Raw genomic sequence first — 25,683 nt, 5'->3', positions numbered from 1 at the left:
ATGCTCTCCCTTAAATGTCCAGTAGAGGGCAATATTGTATAAGTTTTCAAGCAAAAAACCTTGCCTCTGTGTGTGTGTGTTGTTCTAGCCTGGTGGGGACTTAAGCCTGAATGCACACAGACTCATGGGGACTTCCCAATGGGTACAAAAGCTTATAAATCAGACTGAATGAGTTCTTTTGAAAATGTAAAAATGCAGAAAGTTTTGTGTGATGGGTAGGTTTAGGGGTAGGAGCTGTGTAGGAGGACAGAATATGGTTTGTACAGCATAAAAACCATTATGTCTATGGTGAGTCCCCAAATAGATAGTGAACCAGACATGAGTGTGTGTGTGTGTGTGTGTGTGTGTGGGGTGGATGGGCTGAACTGATAAGAGTTGCCTGCAGCATACTTTAGCATTACTAGTGTGTGTGTGTGTGTGTGTGTGTGTGTGTGTGTGTGTGTGTGTGTGTGTGTGTGTGTGTGTGTGTGTGTGTGTGTTCTTTTTTCTAGCCTGGTGGGGACTTCAACCTGAATGCACACAGACTCATGGGGACATGTGTCATTGATTTCTACAGTGTGTGTGTGTGTGTGTGTGTGTGGGAGGGGGGGGGGGGGGGGGGGGGGGGGGTTGTGGATGGGGGATGGTGGATGGGCTTAACTGATAAGAGTTGCCTGCAGCATACTTCAGCATTACTACTGTGTGTGTGTGTGTGTGTGTGTGTGTGTGTGTGTGTGTGTGTGTGTGTGGTGTGTGTGTGTGTGTGTGTGTGTGTGTGTGTGTGTGTGTGTGTGTGTGTGTGTGTGTTCTTTTTTCTAGCCTGGTGGGGACTTCAACCTGAATGCACACAGACTCATTGGGACACGTGTCACTGGTTTCTACAGTGTGTGTGTGTGTGTGTGTGTGTGTGTCTGTGTGTGTGTGTGTGTGTGTGTGTGTGTGTGTGTGTGTGTGTGTGTGTGTGAGCCACTCTTCTGTCTAAAAAGATTACCTCTCAATGCTGTGCTTTGGCCTGCATTAAAGGATTAAACATATTATTCTGGGTTTGAATAAAAAAATTCATGTATAAAACCAGTTTATTTGTAGGGCATTGACAATATTGTTTTATATAATTAGTTAAATAATTGTGTTAATACAAATAATTATTAATAAAAAAATATAAATATTTAAAAAAACATTACTAACAAAAGAAAAAACACATTTAATTGTCTTTAAAAAGAAAAGGAAAAAAAAGTAGTGTGTGTAACTTAAAAAAATGAGAAGATTAATGCCTTTTGTTTAAGGACAAAAATGAGAACCAATGAGCAACCGGCATATAGAATAACCAGAAGGTGGGAGTGTAGCCTTATTTAGTAACCAGGTTGGATATGTCCTAGGGAACACTGTTTTGAAGATAAAACTATTGTTGTTATTGCAAAACAGTGTTTTCAGACAGTGAAATAAAAACAATGTTCTCTCACTGTTTAGATTTTGTGTCTGTCATTCCCCCCTTCCCCCCCCCCCCCCCCCCTTCTCTCTCAGGATCACTCTGTGTGTGTGTGTGTGTGTGTGTGTGTGTGTGTGTGTGTGTGTGTGTGTGTGTGGAGGGGGTCGCTCTCACTCTGTGTATGTCGCCTTGTTTCTTGTTTTTCATAATTTAACCCTTTCATATCATAGGCTATATCAGCAATTTCTATCACTTTATTGTGAAAAATAAGTTTTAAAAAATGTATTATATATATAACACTGGTCTTCTGAATTTACAATATTTTGAGCTGCAAAAAATACATTTGCACATAATTGAAAGTGATATCCTAATACTTTTAATTGTTTTCTATAACATGGGCTTTAAAGAAGGTCATGTGCTGTGTTTGCAAAGATCACGTATGACACCTCTTTAAACTAATTATTTATTGATTAAAATTCAAATGGATAAAAAAATATAATTTCACATGATCTTATAAAAGTGGCTGTTTATAATAAACTTCTATAAATTTTATGCACGCATATTACTCTTACCTGACACTGATATTAAAATCATTGTTGCGGTCTCTGTGATTTGGCTTAATTTATTTTTAAGAGAAGTGTAAGGATAATACAACTTCAGCATTTGGACAGTATTCTGCACTCATTTTGAAATTGACATTAGACATCATCTGACATAAAATTAATGAATAAAATGTAATTGATCTCATAGATGTGAGTGTTGTGGTTCCTGGTCATAGCAGCACCAGTTGCTGCAGTTAATGAGGTGAATTCAAATGACTTTGACATAGTCCCTTTATTTATTTTTTCCCATATTAAATGCCTATTGCCTGCTGTGCACAGTTAAGCTGATGCCACCGGGGTGGCGGTGCCCCCGGCTTGGGCCCGTCATCGCTGCTCGCAGCTTTAATTATTATTATTATTATTATTATTATTATTATCTTTTCGCCTTTTGGGCATTTTTGGGGCACTTAACGTGCTCGAAAACTCTTGAAACTTTGCACACACATCGGAATGCGCGGCCAACAGGGTCGGGCAGAGGCCTTTGACCCGGGCGTGGCAGGGGGCTCAACAGCGCCCCCTTGAAAAACAGGATCTATATATTAAACACACTTGCACGTACATGTATGAAACTCGGTACATTTATAGATCTCATCGGGCCAAACAACTTCCGCACTCATAGTCATAAGCTTCGCCCAACAGGAAGTGAGCTATAATGGGTTGTTCGGAAAACGCATGCTCTGGAATTTGCGATACTCCTCCTAGACGATTCACCCGATCAGCACCAAACTCAGTCAGCATGAAGTCAAGACACTGAGGATGCTAAATTGCGAGCAACTTTTTGATATCTCAAACGGTTTGGCCGTGGCGAAGAGACAAATTTATGGCGAGAAAAGGGAAACAGGAAGTGTGTTATAACTTTTGCATACATTAATTCATTTTGATGAAACTTCAGCTGTGTGTTCGTTGTAAGAGGCCGATCACATGGATATGACTTTTGTGAGTCAAAGTTATAGCGCCACCAACTGGCAGCAGGAAGTGTCACTTTTGTCCAAAGTGGGGGGTTAGTTTTATCTGCATTCACCAAACTCGGTATATATATTGTACATTTCGAGCCGGACAACTTTCTAATTTACAGTCATTAGCTCTGACCAACAGGAAGTCAGATAATTTGGTTGGAAGATAACAAGAAGTGGCAAAGCGAGCTCTGAGTTTTTACCTTCTCCTCAAAAGCGATTCATTCAATCTCCTCCAAACTCGGACAACATGAAGTAAATATACAGAAGATGCTAAAATGCGAACGGTTATTGGATATCTCAAACGGTTTTCCCAAAGCAAAAGGCTAAAAAACACAAAAATAAGAACACAAGTGCCTGGTTCATAAATAAGGCTATACTCCCACCTGCTGGTTATTCTATATAATCACACTGTGTTTTTTTTTTTTTTTTTTCAACACATGCTCTCCCTTAAATGTCCAGTAGAGGGCAATATTGTATAAGTTTTCAAGCAAAAAACCTTGCCTCTGTGTGTGTGTGTGAATGGTTTTCTAACTTGGAGGGGACTTAAACCTGAATGCACACAGACTCATGGGGACTTCCCAATGGGTACAAAAGCTTATAAATCAGACAGAATGAGTTCTTTTGAAAATGTAAAAATGCAGAAAGTTTTGTGTGATGGGTAGGTTTAGGGGTAGGAGCTGTGTAGGAGGACAGAATATGGTTTGTACAGCATAAAAACCATTATGTCTATGGTGAGTCCCCAAATAGATAGTGAACCAGACATGAGTGTGTGTGTGTGTGTGTGTGTGGGGTGGATGGGCTGAACTGATAAGAGTTGCCTGCAGCATACTTTAGCATTACTAGTGTGTGTGTGTGTGTGTGTGTGTGTGTGTGTGTGTGTGTGTGTGTGTGTGTGTGTGTGTGTGTGTGTGTGTGTGTGTGTGTGTTCTTTTTTCTAGCCTGGTGGGGACTTCAACCTGAATGCACACAGACTCATGGGGACATGTGTCATTGATTTCTACAGTGTGTGTGTGTGTGTGTGTGTGTGTGTGGGGGGGGGGGGGGGTGTGGATGGGGGATGGTGGATGGGCTTAACTAATAAGAGTTGCCTGCAGCATACTTCAGCATTACTACTGTGTGTGTGTGTGTGTGTGTGTGTGTGTGTGTGTGTGTGTGTGTGTGTGTGTGTGTGTGTGTGTGTGTGTGTGTGTGTGTGTGTGTGTGTTCTTTTTTCTAGCCTGGTGGGGACTTCAACCTGAATGCACACAGACTCATTGGGACACGTGTCACTGGTTTCTACAGTGTGTGTGTGTGTGTGTGTGTGTGTGTGTGTGTGTGTGTGTGTGTGTGTGTATGAGAGCCACTCTTCTGTCTAAAAAGACTACCTCTCAATGCTGTGCTTTGGCCTGCATTAAAGGATTAAACATATTATTCTGGGTTTGAATAAAAAAATTCATGTATAAAACCAGTTTATTTGTAGGGCATTGACAATATTGTTTTATATAATTAGTTAAATAATTGTGCTAATACAAATAATTATTAATAAAAAAATATAAATATTTAAAAAAACATTACTAACAAAAGAAAAAACACATTTAATTGTCTTTAAAAAGAAAAGGAAAAAAAAGTAGTGTGTGTAACTTAAAAAAATGAGAAGATTAATGCCTTTTGTTTAAGGACAAAAATGAGAACCAATGAGCAACCGGCATATAGAATAACCAGAAGGTGGGAGTGTAGCCTTATTTAGTAACCAGGTTGGATATGTCCTAGGGAACACTGTTTTGAAGATAAAACTATTGTTGTTATTGCAAAACAGTGTTTTCAGACAGTGAAATAAAAACAATGTTCTCTCACTGTCTAGATTTTGTGTCTGTCATTCCCCCCCTTCTCCCCCCCCCCTTCTCTCTCAGGATCACTCTGTGTGTGTGTGTGTGTGTGTGTGTGTGTGTGTGTGTGGAGGGGGTCGCTCTCACTCTGTGTATGTCGCCTTGTTTCTTGTTTTTCATAATTTAACCCTTTCATATCATAGGCTATCAGCAATATCTATCACTTTATTGTGAAACATAAGTTTTAAAAAATGTATTATATATATAACACTGGTCTTCTGAATTTACAATATTTTGAGCTGCAAAAAATACATTTGCACATAATTGAAAGTGATATCCTAATACTTTTAATTGTTTTCTATAACATGGGCTTTAAAGAAGGTCATGTGCTGTGTTTGCAAAGATCACGTATGACACCTCTTTAAACTAATGATTTATTGATATAATTCAAATGGATTAAAAAATTTAATTTCACATGATTTTATAAAAGTGGCTGTTTATAATAAACTTCTATAAATTTTATGCACGCATATTACTCTTACCTGACACTGATATTAAAATCATTGTTGCGGTCTCTGTGATTTGGCTTAATTTATTTTTAAGAGAAGTGTAAGGATAATACAACTTCAGCATTTGGACAGTATTCTGCACTCATTTTGAAATTGACATTAGACATCATCTGACATAAAATTAATGAATAAAATGTAATTGATCTCATAGATGTGAGTGTTGTGGTTCCTGGTCATAGCAGCACCAGTTGCTGCAGTTAATGAGGTGAATTCAAATGACTTTGACATAGTCCCTTTATTTATTTTTTCCCATATTAAATGCCTATTGCCTGCTGTGCACAGTTGAGCTGATGCCACCGGGGTGGCGGTGCCCCCGGCTTGGGCCCGTCATCGCTGCTCGCAGCTTTAATTAGGGCCCAAGCCCTGAAAGGGCGCAGAGCCCTATTGTTCTTCTAAGGATTATTTTTTTTCGTTATTAGGGCCCAAGCCCTGAAAGGGCGCAGAGCCCTATTGTTCTTCTAAGGACAATTTAGCTTTTTCGACTATTCGGGCACTTTCGGGGCCCTTATCATGCTCGAAAACTCTTGAAACTTTGCACACGCATCGGAATCTGCGGCCATCAGGGCCGGGCTGAGGCTGGTACCTGGGCGTGGCAGGGGGGCTCGACAGCGCCCCCTAAAGTGGGGTCTGAAAACATGGTCTATAAATCAAACACACTTGCACGCACATGTATGAAACTCGGTACACATATAGAGCTCATCAGGCCGAACAACTTTCGTGCTCTAAGTTATGTGTCAGCCCAACAGGAAGTGAGCTATTATGGGTTGTTCGGAAAACGCATGCTCTGGAATTTGCGATACTCCTCCTAGGCGATTCACCCGATCAGCACCAAACTCGGTCAGCATGAAGTCAAGACACTGAGGATGCTAAATTGCGAGCAACTTTTTGATATCTCAAACGGTTAGGCTGTGGCGAGGAGACGAATTTATGGCGAGAAAAGGGAAACAGGAAGTGTGTTATAACTTCTGCATTCATTAATTCATTTTGATGAAACTTCAGCTGTGTGTTCGTTGTAAGAGGCTGATCACATGGATATGACTTTTGTGAGTCAAAGTTATAGTGCCACCAACTGGCAGCAGGAAGTGTGTCACTTTCAAAATGCTTTGAAATCACCATCTTATTTTTACCCGATATACTTCAAACTTCATCAGTATAATGTCAAACCATAGCAGATATAAAGCTGGTAAGCACTTCCTGATATTGTATATACTGTTGCCACGGCAACACATCAAACTATAACATTCTTTTTCGCTCCTTTTGAGATTCTTAAAATGCTTCAAATTACATGAAACTCAATACACACATCAGACATGCTGTCCAGTAGATATGGGCAAAGACTTAAAAACGGGCATGGTGGAGGAGCTCAGTAGCGCCATCTTTTAACAAAAGTAATGCAATCTTTTGTCAAAAGTGGGGGGGTTAGTTTTATCTTCAGTCACCAAACTCTGTAGATATATTGTTCTCTTTGAGCCGAACAACTTTCTAATTTACAGTCATTAGCTCCGACGAACAGGAACTCAGATATTTAAGGCTTAAGGTGTGAGGACCTTATTGTAATTGCTAAAACCATCATTTTTCTTTTCCCAAATGAATTACATTTTTGAGGGCCTAAACACGCATGAAAACTCATGAAACTTTGCACACGCATCAGAAGTGGTGAAAACATACATCTGATATGGGTTTCAGAATTAGGTGTGGCAAAATGGTTCGATAGCGCCACCTACAAAATTTAAATTAAGCGTCATTCGCGCTACGTTTCATGTATGAGTATGAAAATTCAGTAGACGCATTCAGCAGCCCAATACCTACAAAAAAGACCCAAGGCGCAAAATCTGAAAAACCAACAGGAAGTGAGATATTTTGAATTTTCTTCGGCAACACATCAAACTATAACATTCTTTTTCGCTGCTTTTGAGACTCTTAAAATGCTTCAAATTACATGAAACTCAACACACACATCAGACATGCTGTCCAGTAGATATGGGCAAAGACTTAAAATCGGGCATGGTGGAGGAGCTCAGTAGCGCCATCTTTTGACAAAAGTAATGCAATCTTTTGTCAAAAGTGGGGGGGGTTAGTTTTATCTTCAGTCACCAAACTCTGTATATATATTGTTCTCTTTGAGCTGAACAACTTTCTAATTTACAGTCATTAGCTCCGACGAACAGGAACTCAGATATTTAGGGCTTAAGGTGTGAGGACCTTATTGTAATTGCTAAAACCATCATTTTTCTTTTCCCAAATGAATTACATTGTTGAGGGCCTAAACATGCATGAAAACTCATGAAACTTTGCACAAGCATCAGAAGTGGTGAAAACATACATCTGATATGGGTTTCAGAATTAGGTGTGGCAAAATGGTTCGATAGCGCCACCTACAAAATTTAAATTAAGCGTCATTCACGCTACGTTTCATGTATGAGTATGAAAATTCAGTAGACGCATTCAGCAGCCCAATACCTACAAAAAAGACCCAAGGCGCCAAATCTGAAAAACCAACAGGAAGTGAGATATTTTGAATTTTCTTTGGTAAATTGGTGCAGTTTTTGCCATTGCCAGACGTTGTATTTTAACAAATTCCTCCTAGAGATTTAATCATATCAACATCGTATTTGCACAGTCTAATCTAAAGGCCTTTGTGGTGTTAAATTGGGAAGATCTTGAGTTTTCCTTGAAGGGTGTGTCTGTGGCGGCCTCACAAATGTTGATGTTTTGCCATGACACAGGAATTTGTTGTACCTCAGGCATACAATGTCCGATCTGCCTCAAACTTCACATGTTTGACAAGAGTCCTGGCCTGAAGACATCTACATTCCAATATTCAGTCAAAGTTATAGCGCCACCAACTGGCAGCAGGATGTGTCACTTTTTGAAAAAAATTTAAACCACTGTCTTACTTTCACCCGATTTACTTCAAACTTCATCAGTATAATGTGAAAACATGACAGATATAGACATACGAATGGATTCCTGATATTTTATAAACTGTTGCTATGGCAAAGTGTCATTTTAATTATTTTTTTGGGTGTTTTTGAGACTTAGCATGCTTGAAATTGTGTGTGTGTGTGTGTGTGTGTGTGTGTGTGTGTGTGTGTGTGTGTGTGTGTGTGTGTGTGTGTGTGTGTGTGTGTGTGTGTGTGTGTGTGTGTGTGTGCGCGTGTTTTCTATACATGGGCTTTACAGAAGGTCATTCTGTTTTTGAAAAGACACATGTCTTAAAATTAATTATTTACTGATAAAAATCAAATTGATTTAAAAAGTAAATTTCACATGATTTTCTAGTTTATAAGTTGTCTGGGTATCACCAGACCAAGCTCAATTTAAGATGTGATCAATGAGCATTATTTGAATGACTCTGTATGCAATTGGATAGTCAACTAAACAGACTACTAAACTCGCCAATAGCGTGCCAGGTGAATAAGTTAGTCTGTGATTTGTTCCCGCAAAAGTGTAACAGAAGCAGTAGAAATGAATGTACAGGTTTTCAGACTGTGTTGCAGGGCGAAGTCAAATCGCTGGCAGATCAGGCTGGGTTTACCCAGTCAGTCTAAGTAAATTTTATAATAAAGTTTATAATAAACTTCCATAAAATTTAGACGCGCATCTTACTCTTACCTGACACTAATATTAAAATTATTGCTGCAGTTTCTGTGATTTGGCTCCAATTGGTAATTTTGTAATTAACATTTTTTTATTGGATGCTACAAATATTGAAATGAAAGCATGCTTAATTGCATAAGATTATAAATAGCTAAGGTAGGTCAAAAACACATGTAGAGAAGTGTTAGGATAATACAATATCACCATTCGGACGGTATTCTGCGCTCATTTAAAATCGATGTGACATCATCTGACATGAAACTGATTCATTAAATTGAATTGATCTCATAGATGTGACTGTTGTGGTTCGTAGTCATAGCAGCACCAACTGCTGCAGTTAATGTGGTGAATCCAACTTCATTTGTAAGGCACTAACAATATAGTTTTATATAATTCGTTTAACAATTGTGTTAATAAAATAAAAAGACCATGAATTAAATACTGGCCTTCTGGACTTACAAAATTTTGAGCTGCAAAAGATAACTTTGCACATATTTGAAAATTACCTATTATATCATATTACATTAGAATTCATCTATATTTAAATTCCAGGGTGTGGCTTGTGGTCATAGCGGCACCAGCTGCTGCGGTAAATGTGGCATATTTGAGCGATTTTAAAATACTCTCCTGTTTAAATGCATATTGCCTGTCTTGCACAATTTGCCTGAAGCCACCGGGGTGGCGGTGCCACCGGCTTGGGCCCGTCATCGCTGCTCGCAGCTTTAATTATTATTTATTATTTTTTTACGCGACTATTTGGGCATTTTTGGGGCCCTTCCCATGCTCGAAAACTCTTGAAACTTTGCACACGCATCAGAATGCGCGGCCATCAGGGCCGGGCTAAGGCTGGGACCCGGGCGTGGCAGGGGGGCTCGACAGCGCCCCCTAAAGTGGGGTCTGAAAACGTGGTCTATAAATCAAACACACTTTCACGTACATATATGAAACTCGGTACACATATAGAGCTCATCGGGCCGAACAACTTTCATGCTCTAAGTTATGCGTCAGCCCAACAGGAAGTGAGCTATAATGGGTTGTTCGGAAAACGCATGCTCTGGAATTTGCGATACTCCTCCTAGACGATTCACCCGATCAGCACCAAACTCAGTCAGCATGAAGTCAAGACACTGAGGATGCTAAATTGCGAGCAACTTTTTGATATCTCAAACGGTTTGGCCGTGGCGAAGAGACAAATTTATGGCGAGAAAAGGGAAACAGGAAGTGTGTTATAACTTTTGCATACATTAATTCATTTTGATGAAACTTCAGCTGTGTGTTCGTTGTAAGAGGCCGATCACATGGATATGACTTTTGTGAGTCAAAGTTATAGCGCCACCAACTGGCAGCAGGAAGTGTCACTTTTGTCCAAAGTGGGGGGTTAGTTTTATCTGCATTCACCAAACTCGGTATATATATTGTACATTTCGAGCCGGACAACTTTCTAATTTACAGTCATTAGCTCTGACCAACAGGAAGTCAGATAATTTGGTTGGAAGATAACAAGAAGTGGCAAAGCGAGCTCTGAGTTTTTACCTTCTCCTCAAAAGCGATTCATTCAATCTCCTCCAAACTCGGACAACATGAAGTAAATATACAGAAGATGCTAAAATGCGAACGGTTATTGGATATCTCAAACGGTTTTCCCAAAGCAAAAGGCTAAAAAACACAAAATAAGAACACAAGTGCCTGGTTCATAAATAAGGCTATACTCCCACCTGCTGGTTATTCTATATAATCACACTGTGTTTTTTTTTTTTTTTTTTTTCAACACATGCTCTCCCTTAAATGTCCAGTAGAGGGCAATATTGTATAAGTTTTCAAGCAAAAAACCTTGCCTCTGTGTGTGTGTGTGAATGGTTTTCTAACTTGGAGGGGACTTAAACCTGAATGCACACAGACTCATGGGGACTTCCCAATGGGTACAAAAGCTTATAAATCAGACAGAATGAGTTCTTTTGAAAATGTAAAAATGCAGAAAGTTTTGTGTGATGGGTAGGTTTAGGGGTAGGAGCTGTGTAGGAGGACAGAATATGGTTTGTACAGCATAAAAACCATTATGTCTATGGTGAGTCCCCAAATAGATAGTGAACCAGACATGAGTGTGTGTGTGTGTGTGTGTGTGGGGTGGATGGGCTGAACTGATAAGAGTTGCCTGCAGCATACTTTAGCATTACTAGTGTGTGTGTGTGTGTGTGTGTGTGTGTGTGTGTGTGTGTGTGTGTGTGTGTGTGTGTGTGTGTGTGTGTGTGTGTGTGTGTGTTCTTTTTTCTAGCCTGGTGGGGACTTCAACCTGAATGCACACAGACTCATGGGGACATGTGTCATTGATTTCTACAGTGTGTGTGTGCGTGTGTGTGTGTGTGTGTGTGGGGGGGGGGGGGGGGGGGTTGTTGTGGATGGGGGATGGTGGTTGGGCTTAACTGATAAGAGTTGCCTGCAGCATACTTCAGCATTACTACTGTGTGTGCGTGTTCTTTTTTCTAGCCTGGTGGGGACTTCAACCTGAATGCACACAGACTCATTGGGACACGTGTCACTGATTTCTACAGTGTGTGTGTGTGTGTGTGTGTGTGTGTGTGTGTGTGTGTGTGTGTGTGTGTGTGTGTGTGTGTGTGTGTGTGTGTGTGTGTGTGTGTGTGTGTGTGTGAGAGAGAGCCACTCTTCTGTCTAAAAAGATTACCTCTCAATGCTGTGCTTTGGCCTGCATTAAAGGATTAAACATATTATTCTGGGTTTGAATAAAAAAATTCATGTATATAAACCAGTTTATTTGTAGGGCATTGACAATATTGTTTTATATAATTAGTTAAATAATTGTGTTAATACAAATAATTATTAATAAAAAAATATAAATATTTAAAAAAACATTACTAACAAAAGAAAAAAAACATATTTAATATATTATTATTTTTTTTACCGACTATTTGGGCATTTTTGGGGCCTTTCCCGTGCTCGAAAACTCTTGAAACTTTGCACACGCATCAGAATGCGCGGCCATCAGGGCCGGGCTGAGGCTGGGACCCGGGCGTGGCAGGGGGGCTCGACAGCGCCCCCTAAAGTGGGGTCTGAAAACGGGCTCTATAAATCAAACACACTTGCACGTACATATATGAAACTCGGTACACATATAGAGCTCATCGGGCCGAACAACTTTCGTGCTCTAAGTTATGCGTCAGCCCAACAGGAAGTGAGCTATTATGGGTTGTTCGGAAAACGCATGCTGTGGAATTTGCGGTACTCCTCCTAGACGATTGACCCGATCAGCACCAAACTCGGTCAGCATGAAGTCAAGACACTGAGGATGCTAAATTGCAAGCAACTTTTTGATATCTCAAACGGTTTGGCCGTGGCGAAGAGACGAATTTATGGCGAGAAAAGGGAAACAGGAAGTGTGTTATAACTTTTGCATACATTAATTCATTTTGATGAAACTTCAGCTGTGTGTTCGTTGTAAGAGGACGATCACATGGATATGACTTTTGTGAGTCAAAGTTATAGCGCCACCAACTGGCAGCAGGAAGTGTGTCACTTTCAAAATTGCTTTAAATCCCCATCTTATTTTCACCCGATTTACTTCAAACTTCATCAATATTATGTCAAAACATGGCAGATATAGACATATAAATGGATTCCTGATTCTAGAAAAACTGTTGTCATGGCAACGTGTCAAAGTCTAATAATCTTTTTTGGTGTTTTTGAGACTCTTCACATGCTTGAAATTGCATGAAACTCAACACACACATCTGACATGCTGTCCAGAAGATGCAAGCAAAGATTCAGAAACGGGCGTGGTAGAGGGGCTCAGTAGCGCCATCTTTTGTCAAAAGTGGGGGGTTAGTTTTATCTACATTCACCAAACTCGGTATATATATTATACATTTCGAGCCGGACAACTTTCTAATTTACAGTCATTAGCTGTGACCGACAGGAAGTCAGATAATTTGGTTGGAAGATAACAAGAAGTCGAAAGCGAGCTCTGAGTTTTTACCCTCTCCTCAAAAGCGATTCATTCAATCTCCTCCAAACTCGGACAACATAAAGTAAATATACAGAAGATGCTAAAATGCGAACGGTTATTGGATATCTCAAACGGTTTTCCCGTAGCAAAAGCCTAAAAAACACAAAATAAGCACACCAGTGCCTGGTTCATAAATAAGGCTATACTCCCACCTGCTGGTTATTCTATATAGCACACAGTTTTTTTTTTTTTTTTTGTTCAACACTTATGCTCTCACTTAAATGACCAGTAGAGGGCAATATTGTATAAGTTTTCAAGCAAAAAACCTTGCCTCTGTGTGTGTGTGAGAATGGTTTTCTAGCCTGGTGGGGACTTAAACCTGAATGCACACAGACTCATGGGGACTTCCCAATGGGTACAAAAGCTTATAAATCAGACAGAATGAGTTCTTTTGAAAATGTAAAAATGCAGAAAGTTTTGTGTGATGGGTAGGTTTTGGGGTAGGAGCTGTGTAGGAGGACAGAATATGGTTTGTACAGCATAAAAACCATTATGTCTATGGTGAGTCCCCAAACAGATAGTGAACCAGACATGAGTGTGTGTGTGTGTGTGTGTGTGTGTGTGTGTGTGTGTGTGTGTGTGTGTGTGGGGTGGGGTGGGGGGGGATGGGCTGAACTGATAAGAGTTGCCTGCAGCATACTTTAGCATTACTAGTGTGTGTGTGTGTGTGTGTGTGTGTGTGTGTGTGTGTGTGTGTGTGTGTGTGTGTGTGTGTGTGTGTGTGTGTGTGTGTGTGTGTGTGTGTTCTTTTTTCTAGCCTGGTGGGGACTTCAACCTGAATGCACACAGACTCATGGGGACACGTGTCACTGATTTCTACAGTGTGTGTGTGTGTGTGTGTGTGTGTGTGTGTGTGTGTGTGTGTGTGTGTGTGTGTGTGTGTGTGTGTGTGTGTGTGTGTGTGTGTGTGTGTGTGTGTGTGTGTGTGTGTGAGAGAGAGAGCCACTCTTCTGTCTAAAAAGATTACCTCTCAATGCTGTGCTTTGGCCTGCATTAAAGGATTAAACATATTATTCTGGGTTTGAATAAAAAAATTCATGTATAAAACCAGTTTATTTGTAGGGCATTGACAATATTGTTTTATATAATTAGTTAAATAATTGTGTTAATACCAATAATTATTAATAAAAATATATAAATATAAAAAAACATTACTAACAAAAGAAAAAACACATTTAATTGTCTTTAAAAAGAAAAGGAAAAAATAAGTAGTGTGTGTAACTTAAAAATGAGAAGAATAATGCCTTTTGTTTAAGGACAAAAATGAGAACCAATGAGCTACCGGCATATAGAATAACCAGAAGGTGAGAGTGTAGCCTTATTTAGTAACCAGGTTGGATATGTCCTAGGAACACTGTTTTGAAGATAAAACTATTGTTGTTATTGAAAAACAGTGAAATAAAAACAATGATCTCTCACTGTTTAGATTTTGTGTCTGTCATTCCCCTTCCCCCTCACTCTCCCTCTCTCAGGATCACTCTATGTGTGTGTGTGTGTGTGTGTGTGTGTGTGTGTGTGTGGAGGGGGTCTCTCTCACTCTGTGTGTCGCCTTGTTTCTTGTTTTTCATAATTTAACCATTTCATATCATAGGCTATCAGCAATATCTATCACTTTATTGTGAAAAATAAGTTTAAAAAATGTATTGTATATATATTGAGCTGCAAAAAATACATTTGCACATAATTGAAAGTGATGTCCTAATACTTTTAATTGTTTTCTATAACATGGGCTTTAAAGAAGGTCATGCGCTGTGTTTGCAAAGATCACGTATGACACCTCTTTAAACTAATTATTTATTGATAAAATTCAAATGGATAAAAAAAAAATTCACATGATCTTATAAAAGTGGCTGTTTATAATAAACTTCTATTAATTTTATGCACGCATATTACTCTTACCTGACACTGATATTAAAATCATTGTTGCGGTCTCTGTGATTTGGCTTAATTTATTTTTAAGAGAAGTGTAAGGATAATATAACTTCAGCATTTGGACAGTATTCTGCACTCATTTGAAATTGACATTTGACATCACCTGACATAAAATTAAAGAATAAAATGTAATTGATCTCAGAGATGTGAGTGTTGTGGTTCCTGGTCATAGCAGCACCAGTTGCTGCAGTTAATGAGGTGAATTCAAATGAATTTGACATAGTCCCATTATTTATTTTTTCCCATATTAAATGCCTTTTGCATGCTGTGCACAGTTAAGCTGATGCCACCGGGGTGGCGGTGCCCCCGGCTTGGGCCCGTCATCGCTGCTCGCAGCTTTAATTATTATTAGGGCCCAAGCCCTGAAAGGGCGAAGAGCCCTATTGTTCTTCTAAGGATTATTTGTTATTATTAGGGCCCAAGCCCTGAAAGGGCGCAGAGCCCTATTGTTCTTCTAAGGATTATTTTTTGTTATTATTATTTATTATTTTTTTACGCGACTATTTGGGCATTTTTGGGGCCCTTCCCATGCTCGAAAACTCTTGAAACTTTGCACACGCATCAGAATGCGCGGCCATCAGGGCCGGGCTAAGGCTGGGACCCGGGCGTGGCAGGGGGGCTCGACAGCGCCCCCTAAAGTGGGGTCTGAAAACGTGGTCTATAAATCAAACACACTTTCACGTACATATATGAAACTCGGTACACATATAGAGCTCATCGGGCCAAACAACTTTCGTGCTCTAAGTTATGTGTCAGCCCAACAGGAAGTGAGCTATTATGGGTTGTTCGGAAAACGCACGCTCTGGAATTTGCGATACTCCTCCTAGACGATTCACCCGATCAGCACCAAACTCGGTCAGCATGACGTCAAGACACTGAGGATGCTAAATTGCGAGCAACTTTTTGATATCTCAAACGGTTTGGCCGTGGCGAAGAGACGAATTTATGGCGAGAAAAGGGAAACAGGAAGTGTGTTATAACTTTTGCATACATTAATTCATTTTGAGGAAACTTCAGCTGTGTGTTCGTTGTAAGTGGCCGATCACATGGATATGACTTTTGTGAGTCAAAGTAATAGCGCCACCAACTGGCAGCAGGAAGTGTCACTTTTGTCCAAAGTGGGGGGTTAGTTTTATCTACATTCACCAAACTCGGTATATATATTGTACTTTTCGAGCCGGACAACTTTCTAATTTACAGTCATTAGCTGTGACCGACAGGAAGTCAGATAATTTGGTTGGAAGATAACAAGAAGTCGAAAGCGAGCTCTGAGTTTTTACCCTCTCCTCAAAAGCGATTCATTCAATCTCCTCCAAACTCGGACAACATGAAGTAAATATACAGAAGATGCTAAAATGCGAACGGTTATTGGATATCTCAAACGGTGTTCCCGTAGCAAAAGCCTAAAAAAGATAAAATAAGCACACAAGTGCCTGGTTCATTAATAAGGCTATACTCCCACCTGCTGGTTATTCTCTATATCACACTGTTTTTTTTTTTTTTTTTTGTTCAACACTTATGCTCTCACTTAAATGACCAGTAGAGGGCAATATTGTATAAGTTTTCAAGCAAAAAACCTTGCCTCTGTGTGTGTGTGAGAATGGTTTTCTAGCCTGGTGGGGACTTAAACCTGAATGCACACAGACTCATGGGGACTTCCCAATGGGTACAAAAGCTTATAAATCAGACAGAAGGAGTTCTTTTGAAAATGTAAAAATGCAGAAAGTTTTGTGTGATGGGTAGGTTTTGGGGTAGGAGCAGTGTAGGAGGACAGAATATGGTTTGTACAGCATAAAAACCATTATGTCTATGGTGAGTCCCCAAACAGATAGTGAACCAGACATGAGTGTGTGTGTGTGTGTGTGTGTGTGGGGTGGGGTGGGGGGGGTGGGCTGAACTGATAAGAGTTGCCTGCAGCATACTTTAGCATTACTAGTGTGTGTGTGTGTGTGTGTGTGTGTGTGTGTGTGTGTGTGTGTGTGTGTTCTTTTTTCTAGCCTGGTGGGGACTTCAACCTGAATGCACACAGACTCATGGGAACACGTGTCACTGATTTCTACAGTGAGTGTGTGTGTGTGTGTGTGTGTGTGTGTGTGTGTGTGTGTGTGTGTGTGTGTGTGTGTGTGTGTGAGAGAGAGAGCCACTCTTCTGTCTAAAAAGATTACCTCTCAATGCTGTGCTTTGGCCTGCATTAAAGGATTAAACATATTATTCTGGGTTTGAATAAAAAAATTCATGTATAAAACCAGTTTATTTGTAGGGCATTGACAATATTGTTTTATATAATTAGTTAAATAATTGTGTTAATACCAATAATTATTAATAAAAATATATAAATATAAAAAAACATTACTAACAAAAGAAAAAACACATTTAATTGTCTTTAAAAAGAAAAGGAAAAAATAAAGTAGTGTGTGTAACTTAAAAATGAGAAGAATAATGCCTTTTGTTTAAGGACAAAAATGAGAACCAATGAGCTACCGGCATATAGAATAACCAGAAGGTGAGAGTGTAGCCTTATTTAGTAACCAGGTTGGATATGTCCTAGGGAACACTGTTTTGAAGATTAAACTATTGTTGTTATTGCAAAACAGTGAAATAAAAACAATGATCTCTCACTGTTTAGATTTTGTGTCTGTCATTCCCCTTCCCCCTCACTCTCCCTCTCTCAGGATCACTCTATGTGTGTGTGTGTGTGTGTGTGTGTGTGTGTGTGTGTGTGTGTGTGTGTGTGTGTGTGTGTGTGTGTGTGTGTGTGTGTGTGTGTGTGTGTGTGTGTGTGTGTGTTTGTGTGTGTGGAGGGGGTCTCTCTCACTCTGTGTGTCGCCTTGTTTCTTGTTTTTCATAATTTAACCATTTCATATCATAGGCTATCAGCAATATCTATCACTTTATTGTGAAAAATAAGTTTTAAAAAATGTATTATATATATATATATTGAGCTGCAAAAAATACATTTGCACATAATTGAAAGTGATTTCCTAATACTTTTAATTGTTTTCTATAACATGGGCTTTAAAGAAGGTCATGCGCTGTGTTTGCAAAGATCACGTATGACACCTCTTTAAACTAATTATTTATTGATAAAATTCAAATGGATAAAAAAAAAAAAATCACATGATCTTATAAAAGTGGCTGTTTATAATAAACTTCTATACATTTTATGCACGCATATTACTCTTATCTGACACTGATATTAAAATCATTGTTGCGGTCTCTGTGATTTGGCTTAATTTATTTTTAAGAGAAGTGTAAGGATAATATAACTTCAGCATTTGGACAGTATTCTGCACTCATTTTGAAATTGACATTAGACATCATCTGACATAAAATTAATGAATAAAATGTAATTGATCTCATAGATGTGAGTGTTGTGGTTCCTGGTCATAGCAGCACCAGTTGCTGCAGTTAATGAGGTGAATTCAAATGACTTTGACATAGTCCCTTTATTTATTTTTTCCCATATTAAATGCCTATTGGCCTTCTGCGCACAGTTAAGCTGATGCCACCGGGGTGGCGGTGCCCCCGGCTTGGGCCCGTCATCGCTGCTCGCAGCTTTAATTTATTATTATTTTTTTACGCGACTATTTGGGCATTTTTGGGGCCCTTCCCATGCTCGAAAACTCTTGAAACTTTGCACACGCATCAGAATGCGCGGCCATCAGGGCCGGGCTGAGGCTGGGACCCGGGCGTGGCAGGGGGGCTCGACAGCGCCCCCTAAAGTGGGGTCTGAAAACGTGGTCTATAAATCAAACCAACTTCCACGTATATATATGAAACTCGGTACACATATGGAGCTCATCGGGCCGAACAACTTTCGTGCTCTAAGTTATGCGTCAGCCCAACAGGAAGTGAGCTATTATGGGTTGTTCGGAAAATGCATGCTCTGAAATTTGCGATACTCCTCCTAGACGATTCACCCGATCAGCACCAAACTCGGTCAGCCTGAAGTCAAGACACTGAGGATGCTAAATTGCGAGCAACTTTTTGATATCTCAAACGGTTTGGCCGTGGCGAAGAGACAAATTTATGGCGAGAAAAGGGAAACAGGAAGTGTGTTATAACTTTTGCATACATTAATTCATTTTGATGAAACTTCAGCTGTGTGTTCGTTGTAAGAGGCCGATCACATGGATATGACTTTTGTGAGACAAAGTTATAGCGCCACCAACTGGCAGCAGGAAGTGTGTCACTTTCAAAATTACTTTAAATACCCATCTTATTTTCACCCGATTTACTTCAAACTTCATCAGTATAATGTCAAAACATGGCAGATATAGACATATTAATGGATTCCTGATTCTAGAAAAACTGTTGTCATGGCAACGTGTCAAAGTCTAATAATCTTTTTTGGTGTTTTTGAGACTCTTCACATGCTTGAAATTACATGAAACTCAACACACACATCAGACATGCTGTCCAGAAGATGCAAGCAAAGATTCAGAAACGGGCGTGGTAGAGGGGCTCAGTAGCGCCATCTTTTGTCCAAAGCGGGGGGTTAGTTTTATCTACAGTTACCAAACTCGGTATATATATTGTACATTTTGAGCCGGACAACTTTCTAATTTACAGTCATTAGCTGTGACCAACAGGAAGTCAGATAATTTGGTTGGAAGATAACAAGAAGTCGAAAGCGAGCTCTGAGTTTTTACCTTCTCCTCAAAAGCGATTCATTCAATCTCCTCCAAACTCGGACAACATGAAGTAAATATACAGAAGATGCTAAAATGCGAACGGTTATTGGATATCTCAAACGGTTTTCCCGTAGCAAAAGCCTAAAAAAGACTAAATAAGAACACACGTGCCTGGTTCATAAATAAGGCTATACTCCCACCTGCTGGTTATTCTATATAATCACAGTTTTTTTTTTCTTTTTTTTTCTCAACACTTATGTTCTCCCTTAAATGACCAGTAGAGGGCAATATTGTATAAGTTTTCAAGCAAAAAACCTTGCCTCTCTGGGTGTGTGAATGGTTTTCTAGCTTAGTGGGGACTTAAACCTGAATGCACACAGACTCATGGGGACTTCCCAATGGGTACAAAAGCTTATAAATCAAACAGAATGAGTTCTTTTGAAGAAAGTTTTGTGTGATGGGTAGGTTTAGGGGCAGGAGCAGTGTAGGAGGACAGAATATATGGTTTGTACAGCATAAAAACCATTACGTCCCCAGAAAGATAGTGAACCAGACATGAGTGTGTGTGTATGTGTGTGTGTTTGTGGGTGGGTGTGTATGTTGTGGATGGGGGATGGTTGATGGGCTTAACTGATAAGAGTTGCCTTCAGCATACTTCAGCATTACTACTGTGTGTGTGTGTGTGTGTGTGTGTGTGTGTGTGTGTGTGTGTGTGTGTGTGTGTGTGTGTGTGTGTGTGTGTGTGTGTGTGTGTGCGTGTGTGTTTGTGTTCTTTTTTCTAGCCTGGTGGGGACTTCAACCTGAATGCACACAGACTCATGGGGACACGTGTCACTGATTTCTACAGTGTGTGTGTGTGTGTGTGTGTGTGTGTGAGCCACTCTTCTGTCTAAAAAGATTACCTCCCAATGCTGTGCTTTGGCCTTCATTGAAGGATAAAACATTTTATTCTGGGTTTGAATAAAAAAAAAAAAAAGTATAAAACCAGTTTATTTGTAGGGCATTGACAATATTGTTTTATATAATTAGTTAAATAATTGTGTTAATACAAATAATTATTAATAGAAAAATATAAATATAAAAATTACTAACAAAAGAAAAAAACTAATTTAATTGTCTTTAAAAAAAAGAAAAAAAAAGTAGTGTGTAACTTAAAAAATGAGAAGATTAATGCCTTTTGTTTAAATATAAATGTAGAATAACTAAATATAGTATAACCAGAAGGTGGGAGTGTAGCCTTATTTCGTAACCAGGTGGGATATGTCCTAGGGAACACTGTTTTGAAGATAAAACTATTGTTGTTATTGCAAAACAGTGTTTTCAGATAGTGAAATAAAAACAATATTCTCTCACTGTTTAGATTTTGTGTCTGTCATTCCCCCTCCCTCTCTCAGGATCACTCTATGTGTGTGTGTGTGTGTGTGTGTGTGTGTGTGTGTGTGTGTGTGTGTGTGTGTGTGTGTGTGTGTGTGTGTGTGTGTGAGTGGTTTTCTAGCCTGTTGGGGACTTCAACCTGAATGCACACAGACTCATTGGGACTCGTGTCACTGTAGGGACCTAAACTGAGGTCCCAATGGGTACAGAAGCTTATAAATCATAGAGAATGAGTTCGTTTGAAAATGTAAAAATGCAGAAAGTTGTGTGATGGGTAGGTTTAGGGTCAGGGGGAGTGTAGGAGGACAGAATATATGGTTTGTACAGCATAAAAACCATTACGTCTATGAGTCCCCAGAAAGATAGTGAACCAGACATGAGTGTACGTATGCAAGTGTGTGTGTATGTGTGTGTGGAGGGGGGGATGGGCTGAGCTGATAAGGGCTGCCTGCAGCATTACTACTGTGTGTGTGTGTGTGTGTGTGTGTGTGTGTGTGTGTGTGTGTGTGTGTGTGTGTGTGTGTGTGTGTGTGTGTGTGTGTGTGGAGAGAGAGGGAGGGGGGCTGATTTCTACCTGCAGCTTACTACTGTGTGTGTGTGTGTGTGTGTGTGTGTGTGTGTGTGTGTGTGTGTGTGTGTGTGTGTGTGTGTGTGTGTGGAGAGAGGTGGGGGGGCTGATTTCTACCTTCAGCTTACTACAGTGTGTCTGTATTGTATAAGTTTTGAAGCAAAATAAACTTGCCTGTGTGTGTGTGTGTGTGTGTGTGTGTGTGTGTGTGTGTGTGTGTGTGTGTGTGTGTGTGTGTGTGTGTGTGTGTGTGTGTGTGCGTGTGTGTGTGTGTGCGTGTGTGTGTGTGTGTGTGTGTGTGTGTGTGTGTGTGTTGTGGATGGGGGATGGGGGATGGGCTGAGCTGATTTGAGCTTGCTCATAATTGAAAGTGACCTATTATATCCTAATACTTTTAATTGTTTTCTATAACATGGGCTTTAAAGAAGGTCATGTGCTGTGTTTGCAAAGATCACGTATGACACCTCTTTAAACTAATTATTTCACTGTAAAAAATTATTTAGAAAAAAAGTTATCTGGTTGCCTTAAAATGTTGAGTTCATTGAAATTGAAATTTTGAGTTAATATAATGAAATTTTTTTGAGATTCGACAACCTTTATTAAAAGATTATTAAAAGATTTTTTAAGCATATTAGGTAATTGTGTGTGTTTTATTTCTGATGACGCAGTGAAACATGCCAAATAGTGCTATTTTCATGATTTATCACATTTTTTATGTGGTTCAGATACAATAATATTTTGAGTTTCTATTTATTAAACAAATTTCCTTCATTGTATCAACTCACATTTTTAATTTCAATAAACTAAAAATTTCAAGGCAACCAGGTTACTTAGTTTTTTAAGGTAAACCAACAAAAAACAACCATCATTTTTTACAGTGTTGTTGATAAAATTCAAATGGATTAAAAAAAAAAAAATTCACATGATTTTATAAAAGTGGCTGTTAATAATAAACTTCCATAAATTATATGCACGCATATTACTCTTACCTGACACTGATATTAAAATCATTGTTGCGGTCTCTGTGATTTGGCTTAATTTATTTTTAAGAGAAGTGTAAGGATAATACAACTTCAGCATTTGGACAGTATTCTGCACTCATTTGAAATTGACATTTGACATCATCTGACATAAAATTAATGAATAAAATGTAATTGATCTCAGAGATGTGAGTGTTGTGGTTCCTGGTCATAGCAGCACCAGTTGCTGCAGTTAATGAGGTGAATTCAATTGACTTTGACATAGTCCCTTTATTTATTTTTTCCCATATTAAATGCCTATTGGCCTGCTGTGCACAGTTAAGCTGATCCCACCGGGGTGGCGGTGCCACCGGCTTGGGCCCGTCATCGCTGCTCGCAGCTTTAATTATATATTATTATTTTTTTTACCGACTATTTGGGCATTTTTGGGGCCTTTCCCATGCTCGAAAACTCTTGAAACTTTGCACACGCATCAGAATGCGCGGCCATCAGGGCCGGGCTGAGTCTGGGACCCGGGCGTGGCAGGGGGGCTCGACAGCGCCCCCTAAAGTGGGGTCTGAAAACGTGGTCTATAAATCAAACACACTTTCACGTACATATATGAAACTCGGTACACATATAGAGCTCATCGGGCTGAACAACTTTCGTGCTCTAAGTTATGTGTCAGCCCAACAGGAAGTGAGCTATTATGGGTTGTTCGGAAAACGCATGCTCTGGAATTTGCGATACTCCTCCTAGACGATTCACCCGATCAGCACCAAACTCGGTCAGCATGAAGTCAAGACACTGAGGATGCTAAATTGCGAGCAACTTTTTGATATCTCAAACGGTTTGGCCGTGGCGAAGAGACGAATTTATGGCGAGAAAAGGGAAACAGGAAGTGTGTTATAACTTTTGCATACATTAATTCATTTTGATGAAACTTCAGCTGTGTGTTCGTTGTAAGAGGACGATCACATGGATATGACTTTTGTGAGTCAAAGTTATAGCGCCACCAACTGGCAGCAGGAAGTGTCACTTTTGTCCAAAGTGGGGGGTTAGTTTTATCTACATTCACCAAACTCGGTATATATATTGTACTTTTCGAGCCGGACAACTTTCTAATTTACTGTCATTAGCTGTGACCAACAGGAAGTCAGATAATTTGGTTTCAATCTTGAAAAATCATAAAAACAAGCTCTGAGTTTTTACCATCTCCTCAAAAGCGATTCATTCAATCTCCTCCAAACTCGGACAACATGAAGTAAATATACGGAAGATGCTAAAATGCGAACGGTTATTGAATATCTCAAACGGTCTTCCCGTAGCAAAAGCCTAAAAAAGACAAAATAAGCACACAAGTGCCTGGTTCATAAATAAGGCTATACTCCCACCTGCTGGTTATTCTATATATCACACTGGCTGTTTTTTTTTTTTTTTTCAACACTTATGCTCTCACTTAAATGACCAGTAGAGGGCAATATTGTATAAGTTTTCAAGCAAAAAACCTTGCCTCTGTGTGTGTGTGTGAATGGTTTTCTAGCCTGCTGGAGACTTAACCCTGAATGCACACAGACTCATGGGGACGTCCCAATGGGTACAAAAGCTTATAAATCATACAGAATGAGTTCTTTTGAAAAGGTGAAAATGCAGAAAGTTGTGTGATGGGTAGGTTTGGGGTAGGAGCAGTGTAGGAGGACAGAATATATGGTTTGTACAGCATAAAAACCATTACGTCTATGCTGAGTCCCCAGAAAGATAGTGAACCAGACATGAGTGTGTGTGTGTGTGTGTGTGTGTGTGTGTGGGGAGGGGGGATGGGCTGCTTTATACCTGCAGCTTACTACAGTGTGTGTGTGTGTGTGTGTGTGTGTGTGTGTGGAGGGGGGGGGGGGGGTGGATGGGGGTGTGGGCCGGTTTAAACTTGCAGCGTTACAGTGTGTGTGTGTGTGTGTGTGTGTGTGTGTGTGTGTGTGTGTGTGTGTGTGTGTGTGTGTTCTTTTTTCTAGCCTGGTGGGGACTTCAACCTGAATGCACACAGACTCATGGGGACACGTGTCACTGATTTCTACTGTGTGTGTGTGTGTGTGTGTGTGTGAGAGCCACTCTTCTGTCTAAAAAGATTACCTCTCAATGCTGTGCTTTGGCCTGCATTAAAGGATTAAACATATTATTCTGGGTTTGAATAAAAAAATTAATGTATAAAACCAGTTTATTTGTAGGGCATTGACAATATTGTTTTATATAATTAGTTAAATAATTGTGTTAATACAAATAATTATTAATAAAAATATATAAATATAAAAAAACATTACTAACAAAAGAAAAAACACATTTAATTGTCTTTAAAAAGAAAAGGGGAAAAAAAGTAGTGTGTGTAACTTAAAAAAAATGAGAAGATTAATGCCTTTTGTTTAAGGACAAAAATGAGAACCAATGAGCAACCGGCATATAGAATAACCAGAAGGTGGAAGTGTAGCCTTATTTAGTAACCAGGTTGGATATGTCCTAGAGAACACTGTTTTGAAGATAAAACTATTGTTGTTATTGAAAAACAGTGTTTTCAGACAGTGAAATAAAAACAATGATCTCTCACTGTTTAGATTTTGTGTCTGTCATTCCCCTCCCCCCTCACTCTCTCAGGATCACTCTGTGTGTGTGTGTGGAGGGGGTCTCTCTCACTCTGTGTATGTCGCCTTGTTTCTTGTTTTTTTCATAATTTAACCCTTTCATATCATAGGCTATCAGCAATATCTATCACTTTATTGTGAAAAATAAGTTTTAAAAAATGTATTTTTATATATATATATATATAACACTGGTCTTCTGAACTTACAATATTTTGAGCTGCAAAAAATACATTTGCACATAATTGAAAGTGACCTATTATATCCTAATACTTTTAATTGTTTTCTATAACATTTTAAATCAGACAGAATGAGTTCTTTTGAAAATGTGAAAATGCAGAAAGTTGTGTGATGGGTAGGAGCAGTGTAGGAGGACAGAATTAATGTTTTGTACAGCATAAAAACCATTACGTCTATGGTGAGTCCCCAGAAAGATAGTGAACCAGATATGTGTGTGTGTGTGTGTGTGTGTGTGTGTGTGGCTGTGTGTGTGTGTGTGTGTGTGTGTTTGTGTGTGTGTGTGTGTGTGTGTGTGTGTGTGTGTGTGTGTGTGTGTGTGTGTGTGTGTGTGTGTGTGTGTGTGTGTGTGTGTGTGTGTGTGGCTGTGTGTATGTGTTGTGGATGGGGGAATGGG

At 39.5% G+C, this 25,683-nt stretch overlaps 1 protein-coding gene across 1 annotated transcript in view; it reads left to right on the top strand.

Annotated features, from left to right (window-relative positions):
- The window catches only part of flnb (filamin B, beta (actin binding protein 278)), a 126,361-nt gene that overhangs the window by 71,414 nt on the left and 29,264 nt on the right, over window positions 1-25,683 (top strand). The window lies entirely within an intron of this gene.

This window comes from Pseudorasbora parva, chromosome 6, assembly GCF_024679245.1.
Source record: "Pseudorasbora parva isolate DD20220531a chromosome 6, ASM2467924v1, whole genome shotgun sequence".
Lineage (NCBI taxonomy): Eukaryota > Metazoa > Chordata > Actinopteri > Cypriniformes > Gobionidae > Pseudorasbora > Pseudorasbora parva.
The sequence above is the reverse complement of the archived record's forward strand: the minus strand, read 5'-3'. Positions and strand labels throughout refer to the sequence as shown.